Source organism: Saccopteryx leptura, chromosome 5 (genome assembly GCF_036850995.1).
Source record: "Saccopteryx leptura isolate mSacLep1 chromosome 5, mSacLep1_pri_phased_curated, whole genome shotgun sequence".
NCBI lineage: Eukaryota > Metazoa > Chordata > Mammalia > Chiroptera > Emballonuridae > Saccopteryx > Saccopteryx leptura.
This window is the reverse complement of record NC_089507.1, coordinates 136492190-136517586: the sequence shown is the minus strand read 5'-3', so window position 1 is coordinate 136517586 and position 25397 is coordinate 136492190. Positions and strand designations below refer to the sequence as shown.

At 48.5% G+C, this 25397-nt stretch overlaps 1 pseudogene; it reads right to left on the bottom strand.

Moving 5' to 3' along the window:
- Nucleotides 1-23378: 23378 nt before the first annotated feature.
- On the bottom strand, nucleotides 23379-24176 carry LOC136406569 (BAG family molecular chaperone regulator 1 pseudogene; annotated as a pseudogene).
- Nucleotides 24177-25397: the final 1221 nt, after the last annotated feature.

The window sequence follows — 25397 nt, the reverse complement described above, 5'->3', positions numbered from 1 at the left end:
AGTTATCACTTCTGCTCCAGTGATGGCCACCCTACCTACTGCCTGCTTTTACTATGACCCTGGGCATAGAACCACCAGCCAGTATTAGGACTACCTCCTTTGTCCCTAGAGCACAGCAGCCCAGGGTGTGTGTCTTCCTGATGGTTTGGGACAGCGGAGGTGGATTCAGTGCAGAGCTGACAGGCGGCCGCTTCAAATGTCGCCACCCCTGTCCTGAGGGTCCCTGCCTGTTCTTCCAGCAGCCATTGCCCCCGAGATCCCCTCGCTGGCCATCTTCCTCTTGGGTTGCTGTCCAGCCCCTCTCTTTGTCCCAGGGCTTCCCTAGTCCTGCCGCTCCTCTGGGGACATTTCAGTTTTATTACTTGAGTCACTGTTGCTGTATTATGCTCAGCTTTGAAGCCAGCTTAGCCAAAGCCCTTTTATCTGGATGACACCTTTTGAGGGAAGGAGCATGCATTTCATTTAAACCCCAAAGACCCAAGAAAGTTCCCTTAAGATTATTTTTGGAAACTCAAGACCGCTTGCCTGGGGCTCCATTTGTTTCTCACCTGGAGTGGCATTTCTTTCTCCCTTTTGCACCCCAGTGACTGAGATCCGCCTGTGGGCTCAGACCTGAGCCAGACCCTGGAGATTCCTGAAGGGTACTAGTGGCCTGTCTGGGATCTGTGGTGCCTTGGTGCAGCTTGTCAAGTCTCGGGCAGCATTGTTCTGTCTTGGGGAGCAGAGGCCATCCTGCTGAGTGTCCTTACTCATCGCTACTCTGTGGGACGGGTCTTCCATGGAGAGGTTCTTTAGGCCTAGATCTGATTTGGCTGCCAAATCTGAACAGGGCAGCTTTCCCTGGTTACTTAGGGCTCTTTTCTTCATTCCAGATGGGGTCACATCTGGTTTAGAACACTGAGACCCTCCCCTCAGGAGGCCATCACTGGGTCTCTGTAGCAATCAGATTTCAGTGTCCTCCTATGTCTTGGCTAAAGTCTCACTGTGGAGACAGAAGGGCCAAGACTCTGATTCTGGGCCAAAGGGAACAGGAGGGCCCCTCAGGCTTCCGTGCAATAGGTAGAAACTGAGTGCTGAAGGGGTGGGGGAAACAGGAGGAGCTGAGCTGGGCTTTGTACGTGAGTAGGATTGGAATAAACAAGAGGATGCGGGGCAGGTAAGATAGAGGCGCAGTGTAAGCGAGGGAGTTAGTAGCTTTGGGAGAGCAGGCTGGCAGGACCAGAGTGGCAGGTGGATGGGGAGAAATCCTAGAAACGAAATTGGTGGATAAAGTGGGTCAGACTAAAGAAGGCATGTAAGTTTGGGCAATGGGAGGGGCACTAGGATGTTTCTAGAAAAGAACAAGAAGAAAAGGAATGGATATTGACACGCACTTATTTTCACCAGATTCTAAGCTAGGCACTTTACCTTTGATCTTCAGCATGATCCTGTAAGGTAAGGTATTATTATTTTACAAATGAGGCAAGCTGAGGCCCAGAGATGGTAGGACCAGCCCAGGGTTGCACAGCTTGTCAGTGACACAGCCAGTTTTCAAACCTAGTTCTCCCAAGTTCCAAAGCTTGTATTTGTTCCCTGTACCACCCTGCCTCCCAAGAAGAGAAACAGAGCTCAACTTAAGGAAAGATTAATCTAGCTGCAGTAAAGACATGGACAGATTGGAGGCGGGGGTCAGAGGACTTGCTGTTGAAATTACAAGAGTGAGATGAATGCACAAGATGAGCCCTGAACATGTGCTCACACCAGAAAGCAAGGAAGTTATCAAAGTGGACACAGAGACCAAAGTGGTTCCTGCTAGCCAAAGACAAGGAGATTTAAACATCAATTAGGATAATGACTGCAAGGGATTGATTACAATAGATGAGAAAATGCATTGAAACTGTTGAAATCCAAGCCTCTATAATGTTAGGGCAGCCATTCATTCTTTGGGAAACTGATAGAAGGGAAAGAATCAAGCATTTGTTCTTCTCCCCTGTGAACTGTCTCATTTCTAGAAGCATTGTAGCTAATAAACGAAGGCATTCTAGAATGAGGGCCAACTGACAGCCTCTAAAGGGTGAATGAACCTGGCAGTAGTCATCAGTGCCTCTGAACTTCACAGCGAGAGAGGCCACCAGACACTGTGCTGATGGAAGGAGCTCTCCTGCCTTTGACCGTTCCTGCCAAAATAATTGTACGGACTCGGATGAGGTTTTCAGATCTAGATATCAATTTACAGAAAATTCAAAGGACAGGGGAACCTATTCAATATTATCTCAGAGATGCAGTCAGCAGCCTCAAGACTGCATCGCTGACTGGATCTTTGATAATATTTAGAAATTGATAACATTTTTAAAGGAATGACAATGATCTTGTGGATTTGTGCTAAGAAAACGGATCTGTTTGTGATATTTTATCTGAAGTATTTATGGATGAAAGGATGTGATGTCTGGGGTACAGAGGTGGTAGAAGTGGGAAGGGGCATGGTTGAAATAAAACTGACTTGAAAAATAATTGAATTTAGGTGATAAGGGTGCATTAAATTATCTTTTCTGCTGTTGTATATGCTTTAAAAATGTGCTTCAAGTGGGATGATAAGATCCCTGCAGGAAGGGTGGAGAAGCAGCACGCGGACAAGGCATTTTGAGAAGGGAGATGAGCAAAGCCGAGCTGCACCCCAGCGCTGGGAGAGGGTGGGCACAGCTGAGCACGAGCCCCTGCCCCCCCCCCCAGCCCATGAGTGTGCTGCAGGACTGTGATCTGCATTGGCCCAGGTCCAGGGAGCCGGGTCCTGGCTTCAGACAGGGTCCGCTGTCTGTGGGAGCTCAGAACTGCTCCCAGCCCACACTGGAGAACTATCTGCCATTTCTTAATGATCTGCTCAGTGCTCCCAGCTCTGCTCACCTGCTCTGTGCCATCTCCCATCCTCCCAGCTCTGCTCACCTGCTCTGTGCCATCTCCCGTCCTCCCAGCTCTGCTCACCTGCTCTGTGCCATCTCCCGTCCTCCCAGCTCTGCTCACCTGCTCTGTGCCATCTCCCGTCCTCCCAGCTCTGCTCACCTGCTCTGTGCCATCTCCCGTCCTCCCAGCTCTGCTCACCTGCTCTGTGCCATCTCCCGTCCTCCCAGCTCTGCTCACCTGCTCTGTGCCATCTCCCGTCCTCCCAGCTCTGCTCACCTGCTCTGTGCCATCTCCCGTCCTCCCAGCTCTGCTCACCTGCTCTGTGCCATCTCCCGTCCTCCCAGCTCTGCTCACCTGCTCTGTGACATCTCCCGTCCTCCCAGCTCTGCTCACCTGCTCTGTGCCATCTCCCGTACTCCCAGCTCTGCTCACCTGCTCTGTGACATCTCCCGTACTCCCAGCTCTGCTCACCTGCTCTGTGACATCTCCCGTCCTCCCCTGGACACAAGTCATGCCCTTCTCCAGGCTCCTCAGTCAGACACCCTGCTTTGATTGCAGCGTGGCCTGCTTTTCAGTAGGTGGTGTTCAGTCCATTGTCCCCAATGCCAAGTGTTCCTCTGGGGCAGGGACCACACAGGAGCCCAAAGCTCAAACCTGCCTTTTGGTTCGGAACAGAATGACCCAATGCATTCCCCCAGGCAGGTGAAGACAGGCCCTGACCATAAACTGAAAGCTGAGGGCAACGGGCTGGACAAGAAGGGACAGCCTTGCCCATTGTGAGGTCCGATGTTGCCTCTTCACTATAGCCAGGAGACACTCAGCCGGAACCCACACCCTCCACTGTTTCTATGGCTACGAGCTCCTGCCTCTGAATTCCTTTTTCAAAGTCAAGTGCATTGAGGACCCAGGGCTAAGATGCTCCCAGAGGTCCTCCCCACCAGGTCACGCACTAGGTCCAGGCCCCAGCTCTGCTCTGGCGGTTCAGAGGTGAACACCTTCATGACAGACAGCTGGTTGGGGCTCTCTGTTCAGATTGCAGGGAGCTGGGCTGCTGGTGGTGTCACTCTGTGCTGCTTCTGAACTCATGTGGCCTCCCTGGGAGCCAATGTCTTGGACACCTTCAAAACTGGTAATTGCAACAGGATACTGTTGTCATTAGATTTGCTTTTAAAATCAGTTTTCAGAGCGACATCTGCAGACAACATGCTCCTAGAAGTTATCTCAAAAAGCAGAGACAAAGCAGAATCCCAGGTCTTCCTGGGCTGATTTCAGGAGCCCCTGACACAAGGGGGACACCCTTGGGGACAGGTGTTAAGGGTGGGATAAGAAGGTGCTGCAGGCTCCCTGTCTGCTTGTCTTGCTCAGCTCAAAGCGGAGTGGCTCATCAGGGTCAGAGGAAGTGGGACTGTGGTTTGGAGCAGTAGGCAGGTGCTGTGGCCACCTTGGTGGCAGCATACTGGGTGTCCCGCCTGGCTGTGCACAGTCCGCCTTTGTGACAATGGGCAAGAACCCTGGGAAAGAAACAGGTAACAAATGAGAGAAACACTGAAGCAAGAGATTAGAGAAATCCCCTTCCATCCATCTGAACTGGCAATAGGGGAAACAGGTGCTCACCAGGCAGTGATTCCAGAAGAGTTTTCTCTCAAAATATGGCTCTATGTAGGTGCCCTGTGCAAAATCATCATTAGTGATTAAGGCTTGGCATTGTGTTGTTTTCTTACTAAGTGTCTAAATTGAGCTCTCAGGTGCTTTGGAGTTGAATTGAAGAAAAAGGGTAAGAGAGAAAGCTCAGAGGCCAGATGGCCTGGGGTTAACACACTGGCAAACTACTTCACTGCTCTGAACCTCAGTTTCCACATCTATAAAATGGTAATAAGCACAATGCCTAAATCACTGGGGTTTTGTTGAGCATGAAGTAATCTGTGTGGGATAACAGAGTGCCTGGTACAAAGATGGTACTCAACAAATGCTAGCTTTCTCATGTTGTCTTAAACATACTTTATTAACCACTAACTTTTCTTAGGATGAGTGATGTGACCCTAAGCAGTCCTTAGGACTTTGGAGATGTGGGGGTGGAAAGAGTAGGACAGATGGATGAGAGTGGGTGGTGGGGCCAGGGGACAGGAGGAAGATGGTCTTTGCTGGATTTCCATTCAGTACCAACCCCCTCCCCCAACTTTTGCCTTCCTAGTCGATGCAAGGGGATATGTGTGGGTGGCATAATAGGAGAGCTCTGCGGAGAGCTCCTGGATCCTAGCTGCTTTACCTCTAGTCACCATGGTGATGATTCTCTCCTGGTCGTGCATCTTCTGATGTACCTGAGCTTGCCAAGGCCATCAGTTGTGACACTTGTATGCCCCACTTGTGACCTCATATGTGACAAATCCTCTTTCCTCCAGTGGCAGGCTTTGGGATTCTGGCAATCCCTCTGCAGGTTTTGTGTTGGGTAGGAAGCTGGAAAGGATGAGCCAGGCAGGTAATGACCTGCTCCTGGTCCTCAGCTGGTCCCAAAGAGGTGCCTCCACCTCACAATGACAATAAGAAGCACTAATCAGAGTCTAAAGTGGAATTTGATTGAGGAGGCCCAAGTGTGTGTGTGTATGTGTGTGTGTGCGTGTGTGTGTGTGTTTCCAAAATTAGAAGCAGGGAGGCAGTCAGACAGACTCCCTCATGCACCCAACCAGGATCCACCCAACATGCCTACCAGGGGGTGATGCTCTGCCCATCTGGGGCATTGCTCTGTTGTGGCCAGAGCCATTCTAGCACCTGAGGCCATGGAGCCATCTTCAGTGCTGGGCCAACTTTGCTCCAATGCAGCCTTGGCTACAGGAGGGGAAGAGGGAGATAGAGAGGGAGGAGAGGGGGAAGGGTGGAGAAGCAGATGGGTGCTTCTCCTGTGTGCCCTGACTAGGAATCGAACCTAGGACTTCCACATGCCAGGCTAACGCTCTACCGCTGAGCCAATTCGCCAGGGCCAGAAGTCCCAACTCTTTTTACTGACGTCACTCAACTTCGTTAAGTGATTCCCAGGCTGGTGTGTTAGGAAGGCTCTGGAACTATGAATCTCTGTTCCCATTCATTCTAGTGAGTGGTTTTCACAGGGCCAGTTGGAAAGAGTTCACCTTATGTGTGCAAGGCACTTCTTGTTTGTGGTAATAACCATACTGTCTTTCCCTTTAAGGAAAGACTGTCTGGTCCATATGCAATTAGGGGTCACTTTTAGCTTTCTTGTGCCTGGGACTCCCTGAATCCAATTTCTTTGCTTTATTAGATATCACTTTCTCTTTATTTATTTATTTATTTATTTTTACAGGGACAGAGAGAGAGTCAGAGAGAGGGATAGATAGGGACAGACAGGAACGGAGAGAGATGAGAAGCATCAATCATCAGTTTCTTGTTGTGACACCTTAGTTGTTCATTGATTGCTTTCTCATATGTGCCTTGACTGTGAGCCTTCAGCAGACCGGGTGACCCCTTGCTCAGGGGCCTTAGGTCTGAGCTGGTGAGCTTTTTTTGCTCAACCCAGATGAGCTCGTGCTCAAGCTGGTGACCTCGGGGTCTCGAACCTGGGTCTTCCGCATCCCAGTCCGACGCTCTATCCACTGTGCCACCGCCTGGTCAGGCTAGATATCACTTTCTTAAGGTCAGCAGATTTGTAAGCAAGTCAACATTTTGGAGGTGGGCTAGAGCTCAGAGTCCGACAGGTGGGCAACAGGAGCACCTCTTCCCCTTGTCCCTGGTGTACCCCTTGCAGAGGCACTGGTGGATATGCCTGCCAGGGACCCACAGCTTCTGAAGCCTCTCTTGGCCCAGGACACCTTCCGAGACCAGAACGCTTCCTGCTTTCCAGCAGCTGCATGTATGGGGGCCAGCCCCACACACATGGCTGCATGCTAAGAGCATCTTGGCACACTTCTGTATTCCAGGTGTCCAGTCAGTGTCAAATCCCTTACTGCCCCTGGAGAGAGTATCCTTGACAGACCTGCGGTCCATGCAGGAGAAATCAACACAAACCAGGCAGCTCCAAGCAGACTTCACTTTTTTTTAGCATGTCCCCACAGCTTCTGAGTCTCTTCTGGCCCCAGTAAATTAATCCCCCACCCCCCGACTGCCAGTGAATTAGCCATGGAAACTTCACGAATGATAAGTTCCAGAACTCTGGACTTTGGTCATTAGGATGCGTAAATGATGTCTGTTCTGTCTTATAACCAGCACATCTCAGTAAGTTCTTTCTTCATGCTCCAGATCACTCATGGTCAGGAGAAAGTTCTTCCAAAGCACTAAACACTTTGAGGTTGTAGTCAGTGACCTTTCCCTCCCTGTTTCTCTTTAATGAAATAGTAGAAGGGCTGGTTTCTCTCCTTCACTTGCTCATGGGCCATTAGCAGGAGATGTTCCATTACCTGAGCTCTAAAGAGCCCAGTGACTGGAAAAGGAGGGTGTGTGTGGGCGACTTAATTTGAAATTCAATGGCCCAGTTATTCTAGGGGGCTTTATCCAGGCCCCCAGGGCCCACAGAGTGGGGGTGTCTGACTGCTGTTAGTACCTGCGTAGGTACTTGCAGCAGCGGCATGGAGGAAGGAGGGAGGAGGAGAAACCCAGCTCAAAAGAAGTCCTACTTGTTGTTTTTGTCCATAACAATAGCCCCAAAATAATCTGGGCCTGGGCATCAGTTCTTGCCTGTTCTGTGGTTTGCAGCTTTAGGGGCTTAAATTACACTCCACCAGCTTTTTTATAGTTCATTCAAAATGTTCTGGAGAAAAAATTGGCTTGTCTGTGGGCAGCTTGATAGCCTACTTCCATGTCTGCTAGTCCAGATAGCACATGGCCAAGGTGCACAGGAGCCAATCTGAGGACAAATCTTGTACAAAAATAGCAGGCCTAATATGCATGTCTGCTGCCAGATGTGTGGCATAGTCACTCATCAGTTCATTGTTTTTTACAAATTAATTAATCCATTTAACCTATCCTTCTAATGCAGGGGTCGGGAAACTTTTTGGCTGAGAGAGCCATGAACGCCACATATTTTAAAATGTAATTCCGTGAGAGCCATACAACGACCCATGTACGTTAGGCATTATCCAATAAAGATTTGGTGTTGTCCCGGAGGACAGCTGTGATTGGCTCCAGCCACCCACAACCATGAACATGAGCGGTAGGAAATGAATGGATTGTAATACATGAGAATGTTTTATATTTTTAACGTTATTTTTTTTATTAAAGATTTGTCTGCAAGCCAGATGCAGCCATCAAAAGAGCCACATCCAGCTCACAAGCCATAGGTTCCTGACCCCTGCTCTAATGCAAGCATTTCCCATGCACACCACTTTGCTGGGGTTCCATTGCTTTGATTGCAGGCTCTGATGGCTTCTTTTCCTGCTTCATTTGTGTTGAAATGGAAGAATCATCTCTTTCCTAAGGTCAGTGTTCCCTCTTGGCTCCTCTGGATTCCACATCCCTTCTATACTGGATCTTTCCTAACATTATTCAAACCTTTTCCATCTTAAAAAGTCCCTTTGGGATCTCCTCATCTTCTTCTCATCTCCCCTCTCTTTTCCCCTCCCTTCCTAATCATCTAGCCTACAGGGAGGAGAAGTGCTGGGAGCAGTGAGCTCCAGGCTGCAGCAATCAGTGGTTCCCTTTCCTGGGTTTCCTCTGAAGAGCTGGGTTCAGTTCCACTCAGGTCCAGCCATGTAGAAAGGGCTCTTCTCTCTGGCCTCCCATAAGTCATGTTCCTACATCTAGATCTGCCTCCTTGAGCTAATAAATATATTCTTCTTGTGTTCCCAAGTTCAAATCCACCATCTGAGCAATGAAATCAGCACTTATTTTTATACATTTATATCTAGGACCATTTTCATTTATCTATCTATCTATATATATATCTATTTATTTATTTACAGAGACAAAGACAGAGAGAGAGTCAAAGAGAAGGATAGATAGGGACAGACAGGAACAGAGAGAGATGAGAAGCATCAATCATCAGTTTTTTGTTGTGGCACTTTAGTTGTTCATTGATTGCTTTCTCATATATGCCTTGACCATGGGGCTGCAGCAGACCGAGTAAACTGTAGCATGCACCAGGTACAAGAACAGACGTCGGAGACTTTCAGGAGTATAGATGTTTCTTTATTGGCCAGCTTAACCTGCGCAGGGGCGAATTCCCAGGTGTCCGGAGACACCGTACCCACAAGGAGCTACAAACGGGAATCACGCCTGGCGCTTACAGCTAGGTCCTTATATAGTCTAAGTAAGCAAGCATACAGAAGCAGATGTGGCAGTTACCTATTCGCTAAGGGGGTCGCACACAGCATAGCAATAGGGGCTGGGTCTAGCTCATTGGCGAATTTCAAACATAAACTTCTGATAAGGGTCTCTGACCAATGGAATGCAAACATGTGTCTTCCTTTGTTCTCAGCCTTACAGGGTCCCTATCATTACCTCCCTGTCTCTGCTCCTATACTCTGGCAATCCCAGCACACTTTCCTGAATCTAACATTTTGATCTTTTCTTGGTTCTTACATTCCCTACTCCTGTTGGGGCATAAATCAAACCCTTGATTCTTCATCAGTAGGAAGAATGGTATAGGGTTGAGATAGGACCATTACCCTTACAGTCTCAATTCTCTCTTTTATAAATGCAAGGAGTTTGTTAAGAACTACGGGCCCAATAGTGAGGGCTAACAAAAGTATCAGTAGTGGCCCAGCAATTGTGGATATGAGAGTAGTTAGCCATGGAGAGGTCCTGAACATAGAGGCATACCAGCCTGGGTTATCCTCTTCTTCTAATTTTCTATTCTTTAACCTGTTTGCTAACACTTTAATATTTTCCCTAATTATTCCAGAATGATTGGCATAAAAACAGCATTCTTTGCCTAAGGCAGCACATAACCCTCCTTGTTTAAGGAAAAGGAGGTTTAGCCCTCTCCTATTCTGTAGGGCCACCTCTGCTAAAGAATCTATTTGCTTCTCTAAGAAAATTATCTGGTTCTGGAGTATGGCAATGTCCTTTGAGAAAGTATGGGACAACTGCTTTAAATTCAAGTCTCCCTGAATTAGAGCGGCAGCTCCTACTGCTGCTGATCCTACAACACCTATTGTGGCTATGATAGGTATTAGAAGTGAAGGAGCTCGTTTTCCCCTTAAAGGTGGTATAAGAAGGAAATCAGGGTTGCCTCCATACAGATACACTTCAGTGATGATGTATGCACTTACACAAAGCTCAGGGTTTGTAGGAACAATACATTTGAATATACCTTGGGTACACACAAACCATAATCCCTCCGGTGCTTTTATCACCTTCGGTTTTTCTGGATCACTAAACAGAGTTTCTTGATTAAGACAATAGTCACTGTAATTAGAATTAGTTAAATAAAATGAAGTTAGCTATGGGATAACAAGTCCCTTTCCCATGGAACTCAGCTAGGGTGAGAGATCCCCCAGAAAAACAATCTTCTATTTGGTCCTATTTTCTAGTAGTGGGAGGGATTATAGTGCTAGAAACTAAATCCCTTCTTTCTGATGTGTCAACTCCTATCCCAACGTAAAAAGGAGGTGTAGGGCTAAGGCACAGCCAGCAAGACTCAGTGATATTAGGTTGAGTGTTGTTAAAGTAAGTAAACACTTTGTCTAATAATCCTATTAGACATCTGTCCATCTGGTGATGGATGGAGAGTGTGATAAGGTGCCTTATGATCTGTTCTTCCTGGTACACTATATGGAGTTGGACTAACTGAGTCCATCTTGCTTGTGGAAGAACTGGTTAAAGAGGTGGCTGGTGGTTTGGGCACTCTAGGGGTTAGCTTATTCTTTCCCCCTTCGAAGAGAAGCTTATTCTTTGTGGGTAATCTTCTGATAGTAAAGAAGGTTCCTGGATCCATGCCTTTGGTATAGAGTCTTATTCCCCATGTTTTTCCCTTACTCCAACTTGGGTCTTGAGGCCTTTTGATGGTGACAATGGTAGGGTTACAATTGTTTATAGAACATTGGTAATCCCCTGCATCATTAGGCCTTTTCCCTTCAAACTTAGTTCCCAGGCAGAGGTGATCTATGTCTGGGTCAGGTCTTGTTGGCTTCCATGTACTAGCAAGCGTTTCACACCCCCATGCCTTACAATAATAGTCAGTGGTAGATCCACAAGTGTGGCGCTGACCTGAAAGAGGCTCAGGACACGCATAATGTGGAGTATACCACAATGCTCTATTATTGAGAGAGGGCCAACACACCTCATTATTCCATTGTGGTGAGCCCAAAGGTTTTCTAGGTCCTAATCCTATAGACTTGTGTGCTGCAGGAGAGTCACAGAACTCATCATCAAAGAACTTTGAAAAATCTACTCTGAAAGTTACTTAGTTGCCCCGTGTATTGTTTTGTGCTATTATTGTTCTATTAGCTGTCCTGATTAATACCCATTCCTTTAATTCTAAACCATTTACAGAAAGACAATAAACAATTAGCAGTTTACAGAGGAGAAAGTAAGTTTTAGAGGTTCTCCGGGGGTTTGCTTGTCTTGCCATGTTCGAGACTCCTCCTCAGGGGGTTGAACCGGTTTCACGTGGGAAAGGTGGATCCAGTAAGGTTTCTCAGCTACCTTGACCACAGAGGGGGTGCTGAGCAGTACCTGGAATGGTCCTTGCCACCGTGGCTCTAGGTTCCCTCGTCGGTGGTTAAGGATCCAAACCCACTGTCCAGGGTCCGGTGGTGAAAACTTCTGGGTATTGTCTCCTGATGCTGCAGCCCTCTGCTCCCGTAGCTCTCTTACTTCTCTCCGGATTTGCTGCAATGCCTGTAGGGGCTTGAGGAAGTTATGATTAGATACCTCTATTTCCTCTCTGGTGAGCTGGGGAACTAGAGGAACTGATTGTCCAAATATGAGTTCATAGGGGATCCGTTTATTAGTGTACGGTGTACATCTAACCCGGAATAGGGCAAAAAGGAGTACCTCTACCCAGTTTTCGCCGGTCTCCTCCCTCAACTTAGAGTCTCCTTTAAAGTCCTATTCATTCTTTTTACTTGCCCTGAGCTTTGAGGCCTGTAAATACAATGTAATTTCCAATCAATTCCTAACCTCTTAGCTAACTCCTGAGAAATCTTAGAGATGAAAGCTGGTCCATTATCAGATCCTATTGCTATGGGGATCCCATATCTAGGGATTATCTCCCTTAGTAGGATCTTACAAACTGTGGAAGCAGTTTCACCCTTGGTAGGAAAGGCTTCTGTCCATCCTGTAAAGGTATCTATTAGTACAAGTAGATACTTGAATCTTGTTTTCCCTGGAGTCATTTCTGTAAAATCTATTCCCCATAATTCTCCTGGGCACTTTCCCCTATATCTAACTAAGTGGGGAAACTTCTTGTTTATGGCATTGACCTTAGCACAAGTCTTGCACCTGGAAACTATAGATTGTACTATATTTCTAATCTGGGGTCCCACATAGTACTTCTTGATTAGTTGTTCTATCTTATTTTGCCCTAGGTGGGAACTTGCATGGATTTCCTTTACTATTTCTCCTAAAACTCCCTGGGGTAAGTAGAGTCTGGTATCTGGAAGTTCTATCCATCCTTGCTTATTTCTTTTACCCCCTAATTGCTTCCCTTCTTGCTCTTCTTCAGGAGTATACTTAGGGTCTGAGGGCAGCAAAGGTTGAGGCAAGAGCGGAAGAATGTCTGCAGTTCCTCCTTCCACAGCTTCTCTGGCAGCAGCGTCAGCAAAATGGTTTCCTTGCACAATTGAAGAGTCCCCTTTTTGATGTCCTTTGCAATGAATTATGGCCACTTTAGAGGGAAGCCAAATGGCATCAAGTAGGGCCAAGATCTCAGTTTTATTTTTAATTTCTTTTCCTCCTGCAGTTAGCAGGCCTCTTTCTTTGTAGATGGCACCATGAACGTGGGCAGTGGCAAAGGCATACCTGCTGTCCGTGTAGATGTTGGCCACCTTTCCCTCAGCTATCTGGAGGGCCTGCGTCAGTCCGATCAGCTCTGCTTGCTGCGCAGACGTACCTTTTGGCAATGCCCTCTGCCACAAGATTCTGTCCTGGTTTGTGACCACTGCTCCTGCATATCTTTGTCCATCTCGGACATAGCTGCTTCCATCAGTGAACAGTGTGAGGTCTGCCTTCTCGTAGGCCTGGTCCTGAAGGTCCGGTCTGACCCCTGTTACAGTGTCCAGTATCTGTCTGCAATCATGGACCACTGTTGGGTCCGGTAAGGGTACCAAAGTAGCAGAGTTTAGGGCTGCCGTCTTCAAAAACTGCACTGCCGGGGGATTCAATAGCTGTCCCTAGTACTGCGTCAGTCGTGCATTGGAGAGCCACCTATCCGGTGGGGCTCGCAGCACTTGTTCTAGATAGTGTTCTCCAATAACTTGAATGTCCTGGCCCAATGTCAGTTTATTAGCTTCCTTAACTAGGGTGGAGGTAGCAGCAAGTGCCCTCAAGCAGGTTGGCCAGCCAGCCGCTACGGGGTCTAGCTTCTTGGACAGATATGCTATGGGCCTTTTCCATGGCCCAAGCTCTTGGCTGAGGATTCCCAAAGCTTTCCCTCCCTTTTCAGCAATATACAGCTGGAAGGGTTTGGCCATGTCTGGTAGGGCCAACGCGGGGACGGCTACTAAGGTTTCCTTCAGTGCTTGGAAAGCTTTCCTCTCTTTATCTGTCCAAAGGAACTGTTCTTCTTTGCCCCGAGTCAATTCATGTAGGGGCCTGGCCAGCTCTGCAAACCCTAGTATCCAAAGTCTGCAATAGCCCACTGCTCCCAGAAACTCCCGTATTTGCCTCTTGTTAGTGGGTTCTGGGATCTGTAACACAGTCTGGATCCTTTGACTAGATAATGTCCTTTGTCCCCCTTGCAAGTTATACCCCAGATAACTTATAGTTTGGGTGACGATCTGGGCCTTCTTGGCAGAGACTCGATACCCCATCTGCTGGAGGTCCTGAAGTAGGTCTAGGGTGGCCTCCTTACATTGTTCTTCTTCTGCTGCGGCGATGAGGAGGTCTTCCACATATTGGAGCAGCACAATCGATGGGTGGGCAGCGCAAAACCCCTGCAAGTCCTTGCTCAAAGCCTCATTAAAGATAGTGGGGGAGTTCTTGAACCCTTGGGGAAGCCTGGTCCACGTATACTGCCCCACTAGTCCATTCTCTGGATCATTCCATTCAAAAGCAAATATCTCTTGGCTCTTGGGGGCCAGTGGAATACAGAAGAAAGCATCCTTCAAATCTAATACTGAGGCCCTGGCCGGTTGGCTCAGCGGTAGAGCGTCGGCCTAGCGTGCGGAGGACCCGGGTTCGATTCCCGGCCAGGGCACACAGGAGAAGCGCCCATTTGCTTCTCCACCCCTCCGCCGCACTTTCCTCTCTGTCTCTCTCTTCCCCTCCCGCAGCAAAGGCTCCATTGGAGCAAAGATGGCCCGGGCCCTGGGGATGGCTCTGTGGCCTCTGCCTCAGGCACTAGAGTGGCTCTGGTCGCAACATGGTGACGCCCAGGATGGGCAGAACATCGCCCCCTGGTGGGCAGAGCCTCGCCCCATGGTGGGCGTGCCGGGTAGAACACGGTCGGGCGCATGTGCGAGTCTGTCTGACTGTCTCTCCCTGTTTCCAGCTTCAGAAAAATGAAAAAAGAAAATCTAATACTGAGTAATAGATATGAGTAGGGGGCAATGAGCTTAGCAAAGTGTAGGGATTTGGCACTGTGGGGTGAGTAGTCTCTACCCGGGCATTTACTTCTCACAGATCCTGCACCGGGCGATAATCCTGGGTCCCAGGCTTCTGGACCGGGAGCAAAGGTGTGTTCCAGGCCGACTGGCATTCTCGAAGGATGCCTGCTGTTAATAAGCACTTCAAATGCTGTGCTATTCCCTGCTTAGCCCGTGAAGGTATGGGGTATTGCCTTACCCGTACTGGGCTAGCGGTGCTCAGCAACTGCACTACGACAGGTGGCTGGTGAGCGGCTAGGCCTGGTGGGTTAGTCTCTGCCCACACCCTGGGCACCTTTTCCCACAACTCCTCTGGGGCCCCGCTGGCTTCGTCCTTACCTTCCTGGAGGGCTGCCATCAAGTATTCTTCAGATAGGGGCACCGTTACCTCTAGGCTGACTTTTTCACCTTCTTCTTGGGAACTGCTATCTCCTTGCTTGAAGGTGATCGTGGCTTAAAGTTTCTGCAAGAGGTCTCGGCCCATGAGAGGATAAGGACAATCTGGAATGACTAGAAATGAGTGGGTGATAGTACCTCAACCCAAATTAGTAATTCTCGCAGTGGCCCGTGGGTAAGCTTCCGCTTTGCCTGTTACCCCTACTATCTTTGTAGTTTCTTTCTGTATTTGGCCCTGTGGTTTCTTCAGAACTGAGTAGGTGGCTCCTGTGTCAACTAGGAAGTCTATTGGTTTTCCTTCGACTGTTAAGGTGACCATGGGCTCCTGGGAACCAATGGAAATGAAGCCCCGGCCCCTTCAGTCTAAGGTTTGTAGCATGAACTCTGGGACTTGCTTTGGCTTCTGGCTGTCGGCCTGTAACTTTGGGCATTCTCTCTTCCAGTGTCCTTTTTCTTTGCAGTATGCACACTGGTCTTTGTCTATTCGCTTTTGTGGTTGACCACTTTCCTTCCCTCATTGTTGCTGCTTCCCTTTTCCTTTCCCTTCAGACTTATGAGCGGCAATGAGGATTTTGATGGCCGCTCTCCCTAAGTCTGGGTCATCCCTATTTATGTATACCTTCTGAGCTATTTCGAGCAGCTTGCTTCTATTTTTCCCTTCAAATCCTTCTAACTTCTGAAGCTTCTTCCTAATGTCTGACACAGCTTGCATCACAAAGGCTATATTCACTAGCCTGCAATTTTCTTCAGCCTCTGGATCTATGGGGGTATAAACCCGGTAGGCCTCCATTAGCCACTCTAAAAATGCGGCGGGAGATTCTTCCCTTCCCTAGATAACCTCACTTACCTTACTAAAGTTAGTGGGTCTCCTGGCTGCTGCCTTCAAGCCCTGTAACAGAGCCCAGCGGTACTGGAAGAGTGCCTCCCTTCCCCCAGAGGTATTTGGGTCCCAGTTTGGGGGTTGTTTAGGAAGGACATTCTTTTTTTTTTCTTTACAGAGACAGAAAGAGAGAGTCAGAGAGAGGGATAGACAGGAACAGACAGACAGGAACGGAGAGATGAGAAGCATCAATCATCAGTTTTTCGTTGCACGTTGCAACACCTTAGTTGTTCATTGATTGCTCTCCCATATGTGCCTTGACCGTGGGCCTTCAGCAGACCAAGTAACCCCTTGCTTGAGCCAGCGACCTTGGGTCCAAGCTGGTGAACTTTTGCTCAAACCAGATGAGCCCATGCTCAAGCTGGCGACCTCAGGGTATCGAACCTGGGTCTTCTGCATCCCAGTCCGACGCTCTATCCACTGCGCCACCGCCTGGTCAGGCTAGGAAGGACATTCTTGACTTCCACATCCGTTCCCCCATCCTCTAAAACAGCCTTTGCTGCTTCTCTCATTATCCTGGTCCTTTCTTCTGTAGTAAAAAGAGTTTGGAAGACCTGTTGACAATCATCCCACGTTGGCTGGTGGGTCCTAAAAATGGTCTCAAGCAAGGATATTAATCCTTGCGGTTTCTCAGAAAAGGGAGGATTTTGATGTTTCCAATTATACAAATCACTGGAGGAAAAAGGCACATAGATAAAACGGGGTGGCACATGGGGACCTGCATCCGGTGCCGGTGGCGCCTCCCAGAGCGGCAAAATGGCCGCGTTCCCCTGGGCGCCTCCCGCCGAAGGAGGCAAGATGGCGGCGCCTCCCGCCCTATAAACCGCCCCTCCTCAAGTGTGAGGCAGACTCGAAAGCCCACTCACATCTTGCCGCGAAGAATCAGGTTCCTCCTGCTGCCGATAGGGTGGAGGGAAATTCACCGGGTCTAGGTGATCCTCCAGCGGCTCGGGCAAAACAGGGTAAAGTCTAAATGATGGCACGGTAGGCCGTGTGGGGGGATTAGCTTCTCCCTTTTCCTTCTTGCTGCCTTTCCCTGCTTTCTGATTATCTGCAGTAAGGCACACTGCCCTTCTCTCTCTCTTGCTATCCTTTATGTACTTCCTGATATAACCCGGCTTCTCAGTGGCGATATCAATCCACACATCTATATACAAAATTGGTCTGGATGGGGCACCCAGTAGATAATGGCCCAGACAGCAAACACAATAGGGAGATCAAAAGTGCCCTCAGTGGGCCACCCTACGTTGAAGGTGGGCTATTCTAACTGGCTTAAGGTCCGGAGGGTTTCTCGATCTGGAGGTGGCCCTCCGTACCCTTGGGCCCTCTTCTGGAGGTCAGAAAAGTTGTTCAGCAGGCACTCAAGCAGGGAACCGGGGCACGGACTCCTGTTGTCCCATTCTTCTGTATCCTGCTCTGTCTGCCTCTAAACATTCAAGAATTAACAGAACAAGTGACAACACACTACCACCAACAAGCAGTATAACAAGAGTAAAAGATTGTCTCACACTCAATTCAGTCATTCGAGCTCAGACAAAGCACAGCGCAAAGGAATTCCTAATGTGACAGGTCACTTCTAGAGTTAACTCCTAGAGTTAACAATTCCTTTCAGAAAGTGGCGTCCCGCTTCTGAAAGCCCTGGGTAGGTTACCAGTGGTGTCCCACCTACTACCTCAGGTTTATGCGCTCCGGAGCCTAAAAACCACACCAAATGAGGATCCTCAGTAAATACTTACTCAGCTCGAGCTGTCCCTTTGGTCTCCGACCCAAAACCCCACCGAGGGAGATCCCGGACGAGCCCCCAGGATGTAGCATGCACCGGATACAAGAACAGACGTCGGAGACTTTCAGGAGCATAGATGTTTCTTTATTGGCCAGTTTAACCTGCGCAGGGGCGAATTCCCAGGTGTCCGGAGACACCGTACCCACAAGGAGCTACAAATGGGAATCGTACCTGGCGCTTACAGCTAGGTCCTTATATAGCCTAAGTAAGCAAGCATTATACAGAAGCAGATGTGGCGGTTACCTATTCGCTAAGGGGGTCGCACACAGCATAGCAACAGGGGCTGGGTCTAGCTCATTGGCAAATTTCATACATAAACTTCTGATAAGGGTCTCTGACCAATGGAATGCAAACGTTTGTCTTCCTTTGTTCTCAGCCTTACAGGGTCCCTATCATTACCTCCCTGTCTTTGCTCCTACACTCTGGCAATCCCAGCACACTTTCCTGAATCTAACATTTTGATCTTTTCTTGGTCCTTACATAAACCTCTTGCTCAAACCAGTGATCTTGGGTCCAAGCTGGTGAGCTTTGCTCAAACCACATGAGCCAGCGCTCAAACTGGCAACCTTGGAGTCTCGAACCTGGGTTCTCCACATTCCAGTCCGATGCTCTATCCACTGCACCACTGCCTGGTCAGGCTCATTTATATTTTTATATGTATACCTTTTCACCAACAGATCCTAAAAGAGACATTACAGAGCTTCCTATTCTCACGGTGCAGAAGGGACACAGCATGCATGTATTTATCCATATTATATAGAGAGGAGAATCACAGTAGTGCCATTTTAATGAGAGAGGGAGGAAATAAAACCCTTTAAACACTTTACTTGATCAAAGTTTTTAGGCCCTGTACTTGAGATCTGCTAATCCTCCTGGATGAAAGTACTACAGTAACAATGACAGTGTGCTGAGTTCAGTCTCTCTTTATTGAAAATGTTTTCTTCTTTTTTTAAAGGGAGTTTAACTTGAGCAGACGCATCAACCTGCCTTGTTTTAATTACCATCTTCCATTTTTGTGGCTGGCTATCCCAAGCTTGAGAGAGCCGTAGGGCATAGTGATGGCTGGGTCCAAGCAGGGACAGCCTTCTTTCCAGGAGGATTTCAGTTGCTTTTATCTATGTACTTTCTTTTTTCTTTTTTTGTAAGGATACACTTAAAATACAGCGGGAACAGTTGGGTTCCCAGAGAAGTACTTGGTGTAAAACCCTATCATTATTTATTTCTTCCCTGACAAAACTTCCTTTGAGTGTGGTGTTGGTTTCCTGCCCTCCCCATGACCTTGCTGAGATGCTGACTTGTGAGAATCAAAGCTTATAGGTCCACATGCCTTTGAATTCTATCAGCTGTCCTCCAGGGACACCCCATCCAGCATTGTTTTAGCATCTGTCACCCTGTCTTTCCCCAGCCCTTTCTCCTCTTGAGGATGTTTTCAGGCCACATCCAGTATGGAGTGCTCCATCCACTTATGCCAGATATCAGCTGTTCCTTGTCCTCTGTCCCTGGCCTTCGTGGCAATGGCCTGTGTTTCTGTCCTGCACCAACTTGAGAGCAGAGTGAAGGAGAATGCCCTCACATCCTCGCAGTGGTGAGCAAAGCGGATTACAGTAGCACTCCCCGGGGAGGCAGGCACAGGAGCTCACGTCACAGCTAACTAAAGATCCATTTTAGATGTTCTGTTTCTCTAGAATCTTTTCCCTGAATGTTTTTCTATCTCCTGGTCCCCAGACAGTGTCTGACCTAGGTTTTCTTCTCTCTCATGCACAGCAAAGCAGCTTTGCCCAGTTTCTATTCCCAAACTTGCAGCAAAACTCCTGGCAGACCATACTGAAACAAAGAGTCACAGCTTAATTAGACCTACTTTTCATAAAAGACAGTTTTACAATCATCTCTGATAATTACATCATTCACCATAAGTGACTTATCACAATATTTATTTTGAAGTGATTTCTCGGCCTTAGAGAAATAACCAAATGAAAAGTTCTTTCTTATTTTTGAATTTTTAATTAGTGTTTGTAAATGTTGTGTCATATTTAACACTCATTAGACTTCCTCCAGAAGCAGCCTACATACCAGTGATGGACATGTCTTTCCTTTGTAGAAATGAAATTTGTCTTTCTGTTGCTTCCACCCAGAGGCCCTGGTTCTACCTGTCAGGTCAATACAGAATCACTTTGGTTCCTCCTATGATGCTGACAGTTCTCATGGGAGGCTGAAGGGCTTTCCCTTCCATTTTCTTTTTTCCAGGTGAAATAACCCTGCTGACCTCCTGTGATTCTGACATCAATTTTGTTATTTGTGTGTGGGGTTTTCCCACACCACCAAGCAATTAACTCAATTCTGACACTACCTACCTGAAGAAAGGTTAAGGCTCAGTTCCACAGGACTCCTCCCTCTGCCCCACCACACACACACACACACACACACACACACACACACACACACCTTCAGATGTCAGTACAAAGTCTGCTTCTGATCAATCAGATATAGATGGGAGGCTCCCATGACCCTTTCCTCAGGTTCAATTACTATATTTTTTTACTCCATAAGACACCCCCCCCACCCCCCCAAAAAAAGTGGAGGAGAAAATGCCCGTGCATCTTATGGAGCGAAAAATACGTGTTTTTTGTTTTGTTTTGTTTTTTTTCATTTTTGTTGGGTTTTTTTTGTTGTTTTTTTTTCTGAAGTTGGAAACGGGAGGCAGTCAGGCGGATTCCCGCATGCACCCAACTGGGATCCACCCAGCACGCCCACCAGGGGGCCATGTTCTGCCCATCTGGGGCGTCGCTCTGTTGCATCCAGAGCCATTCTAGCAGCACCTGAGGCAGAGGCCATAGAGCCATCCCCAGCGCCCGGGCCAACTTTGCTCCAGTGGAGCCTTGGCTGCGGGAGGGGAAGAGAGAGACAGAGAGGAAGGAGAGGGGGAGAGGTGGAGAAGCAGATGGGCACTTCTCCTGTGTGCCCTGGCCGGGAATCAAACCTGGGACTCCTGCATGCCAGGCTGACGCTCTACCACTGAGCTAACTGGCCAGGGCCAAATATGGTATTTTATTAAATATTTTAACACATCATTTGGTTCAGAATATTTTTTTCTTATTTTTCTCCTTAAAACCCTAGGTATGTCTTATGGTCAGGTGCATCTTATGGAGTGAAAAATACACTAATTTGCTAGAGTACCTTACAGAACTCAGGAAAACTATTTACAGTACTTACCAGATTACCAGTTTATTATGAAAGAATGTAACTCAGGAACATCCAGATGGAAAAAAAATGTAGGGAAAGGCCTGGTGAAGGGAGCAGAGCTTCACACTTCCTCCAGGTGTGCCACTTCCCTTCAGTCTTCATGTGTTCAAAATCCTGGGAACTCTCCAAACCTTATACTTTTAGATTTTTATGGAGGCTTTATTACTTAGGCATGATTGACTAAGTCATTGGCCATTGGTGGTTGAACTAAATCTCCAGTCCCTCCGGTGGGACAGAAAGTTCCAACAACCTCTAGTCACAGCCCCTACCCTAGTGTTACCTAGGGGTTTCCAAGAGTCACCTCATAAACATAATAAAGACGTTTCCAACTTTCTTCACTTAGAAAATTCTAGGCTTTCAGAGCTTTGTGCCCTGAACTGGGAGAGGACCAAATATAATTTCTTACTATAAATCAGAGTATCATAGTCCTCTATTGTGGGCATCCTCATCTCCAGAGTTCACCTTCCCTGCCCCAGGGATCTGAAGGTGTCTGGTAGCTCAGAGTACTCAGGATCATGAGTCTCTTGGTGGTCACCCTGTGCTGCCCTCCCGTTACAGACCACTGAAGTGCAGCTGAGCAAAAGAGGAGTTCACTGCATGGGGGCCCAGACCTGGGAGCTGCCACCACCTGCCACCTAGGCTCCCCAAGATGTTCCTCTGCTCTGTGCTGCCAGGAGCAAAGCCAGCCATGGAACAAAATGAGAGCCAGAACTGAGATCCAGATGCCACTGCTGGAAGCAGGAGAGGAGAGCTGGCTGGTGCTTGGTATTCAGGGCAGCAGCTCAGCCAGCCACAGTCCCAGCAGGAGCGCAGAAGGAGCTTCTCTGAAGGAGACAGATCGGGAGGCTCAGTGCGGAGCACTCCCCACATGGCAATCAACAGGCGGAGGTGGCACCAAGTGGGTATTCTATCTCTGGGGCTCTTTGCCACCTAGGCTCTGGCTCCAGAGGTTGCCAGCTGCATGGTTCTGAGAAAGGTTGAACAGTTAACATTTCTGGTTGAAGAGCCAGTTCTTAAAGGGTGATTTTTGGACTTCTTTAATTAGCAAGAATCAGAGATTTCAGGTTGACAGGCAGAGCTCCCTTTTGTCAGATGCACATTTCTGTTCTCTCTTTGTCCCTTGTTTTTCATGCCTTACAGTTTTTAAAAAAGACTAAAATATAATAAGAATAAACCTTAGGTAGTTTCCAATTTTCAAATTTAATGGAAATGCATACAGTTGACTAGAGAGGCTCCAAGAGGCTTCTAGTCTCCATCCCTCGCCTTTGGAAAGGGCTGAGCCCAGATGCTCTCTCTGCGGCTTTTCTGCTACAATCATCCTGAAACACAGGGTGGTGTCACTGCTCTCAGAAACCCGGAGTTTTTAGTTTCCCATAGAATAGAACCTAAATGGCCCACCCTGGCATCCAGAGTCCTCTGTGGTTCCTGTTCTAGCCCCAAATAAGCCCAGTTTCTAAAGGAACACTTCCCAGGGGGACATGATGTTCTTGTCCTCAATGCCCATGGAGGCTGGCTGGAGGCTCTTTATGCCAACTCTGTCTTTGCTCTGGAGTTGAGAGCCAAACCCAGTCAGCGATGGCCTCTCTTGTTTTTGAGCACCTGGCTCTCCTGCCATGGGCCTTGGAGTGACAGAGCGCCAGCGCTTGGTCTAACCTGGTCACTCTATAAATGAGGTAGAGGGGTCAAGAGAGGGCAAAGGAGCACATAGTAGGTTACTGGTTGAGCAAAGACTTCACACATGGGAGAACAGGGGCCATACCTCATGAATTCTCCTCTGCTGTGCTGGGAACACAGTGGTTACTCTCCTAAATGCCCGTTGTATGATTAATTTCCCACTGACTTCTTTCTGCTATCTCCTGAAGAGGAAACAAATACAGAAGGAACAAATCTTACTGGAAGAGAGACTGATGGGGAATGGGAGAGATGTTTTTATTCTCATTGTCTCTGATTCTAGAGGTGTTCCCATTACAACCCATCCCAAGGCCTGGCTGGGCTGGTCTCTAGACGTGACTCAGACTGCTGCTCCTGGTGCTCATAAGTGATCATCTCCCTATAATGTGATGGATGGTCCCTTATCAAACTGTAAATCCAAAGCTAAGCAGTTTATGCTTGTTTGCAAATCAGCTATTCCTGATCTGGTGGCCCCGTGGAGAGAGGGTGTGAAGGCTGAGCTGATGTGAATGGTGATGCAGCCACTGTTCCCAGGATTCATGACTTTACTTACTTTTCTTCCAAGGGCTGAGTGTATTGTGGAGGCTGCAGGGCCAGCAGGCTCCTTCTTCCTTTTCACGTGTTCACCCACAGGAGCTCTAACAAGAAGCTGGCTTTCCAATGCCATTATAAGCCGCACATTAGAGTGAACAGGGTCTGTGGGAGTGTTCACAGACCTGGATTCCTGGAGCGTTTGTGGAAAGCCCACAAGCCAAGAGGAAGTCTCTGGGTCCACCTGGTCCCAGTTGGCCAGGACCAAGTTTGTGGATTACAGCTGCTCTGTCTCCTGGCAGATACTCAGCTAGGAAGTCTGAACCCTTTTCACCAAACGCTTCTTTTTCAGCCTACTGTCTTTGCACTGTTCTGGCAGAATAAGTGTGTCAGTCTCCTCCAAAATCTTCATAAATTGCATGCTCACTTGTGGCTTTTACCTTCCTATCAAGTATGTAGAAAGCTTCGGCCTACAAGTCCTTGGCCAGAAAACCCTGCTGGATTCAGGTAAGCTCTTCATTCAGCTTTTCCAGCTGCTCAGCTACCTTCTCCACAGGCTTCTCTGAACCTTTTAACCCCGACCCCGGACTGTCCTTCTCACCAGTTAACACGACCCGCAGCCATTCTGTATTCCAGGGCAGAGAAGACTTCTCTACTTCCTCCAGACATTTTCCCTTAAATAGGAGTTTCTGAAAAGGTGGCAGGACCTTTGTGGCCTCATCAACAACCTGGGCCAGGTCTTGGGGAATTAGTACATCCCAGCCCCGTTGCGGGGTCACAGGAAGGTCATGTTCTTCATGGCCGTGGGTGACGACCCGGTTGAGGACCGCTGCTGCTGTTTCCTCACTCTGGGCCACCTCTTGGCTCGGTCACCTCTTTGCCCTGGGCCGAGTGAAGCCGTACTTTCTTCTTCCCCCGCAAGGTGAGTGCTGACAGCACGACCCTCGTGGCCGGGGGCCAGCCGCTCCTGTGAGTCGCGCTCCGTGGGACCCATGCTTGTTGCCTGCTCTGCAGTGGGAGCCGAGACTCAGCTTTCCCCTTTGTAAATCTTACGTGGACCTACCCTGTCCGCTCAGTAGCTGACAGAGATTGGGGCGCACATCGTCATCGTAGCTCTTACTTTTTGAGTGCTCACAGTGAGCCATGCTCTTCCGTGTTCAAAATACTCTTAAAATTCCCCACTGAACAAGTGAGGAACCCCAAAACTCAGAGAGGTTCAGTGATCTGCCCAAGATCGCACAGCTGTGAGTGCAGAGCCGGCACTAAAATCAGACGTGAGTCCACAACCAGGAATCAACCATTGGGCTAGGTTGCCTCCTAGAACTCAAACTTTCAGCTCTGCAGTTTTCCAGATCAGTAAAATGGGGTGGTGATGCCAGTCTCGCTCCTCCCTTACACGGGTGATCTGACTCCAAGGGAACCGTAAGGCTCTTTGGAGGAAAATTCCAAATATAAAGTTTTACCAGTCCCGTGATGGTATTTCTCCACGCCTGGTTGCCGGACTGGGATGGAGCAGGTTGGTCTGCCTGGGTCTCTGCGTTATCCCTGTACAGCTCTACTTAAGAGACACAAATTCCTCAAACTCTGCAGTGCCAGGCTCCTCATTAAGAAGATCAGGAGCTTCCCTACTGATGCTCAGGTGCACACGCCGCAGACCAATCCGCTCGGCTGGTGAGGCTGGCACACATTCCCACGGCCCCGCAGGGGAGTCTGCTGCGCCGCGGCCAGGAACAGCTGCCCCATAATCTTCAGGGTCCTGTCCAGCTCCAAATTCTTACTTTTTTAAAATATAATTTATTATCTATTATCATTCCAGAGTCAAATTAATTCGATATATAATCTGCCCTTGAATTGAATAAAAGCCAACTTAGAACGGAAGAACAGGCGAAGAGGAGTGGAATAGTGAGGCTGGCCCTGAACCGGCTGTGCCTGGTGCCTGGTTCTTTGTGAAGCAGGTCAGGAGGACGGTGTGAGAGATAAGGTGTAGCCCCCGGGGCGGCCCGACCTGCTGGGGTCCATGCCAGGGCTCGGCGGTTCCTCCTGCACGCAAGGATAAGCCAGTTCATGCAGGGCAAGACGCCATGGTATCGGACTTGCTTTTTAAGGAAGACCATCTGAGAAGAATGAGGAGAGTGGGTGGGCGTGGGGGCAGCGGAGATTGAGGCAGGAGTGAGGGTGAGGACTGAGCAGAGAGTGGCCTCCGGGAAGAGAGAATGGAGTGGCAGTCAGGAGAGAGATGTTCAGAAGTGACCTCGGTCAGAAAAGTCCCGTGTGGACTGAAGTGCTGAACAGTGGCGCGGGTGAGATTTCACACACGGACCCTGTACGC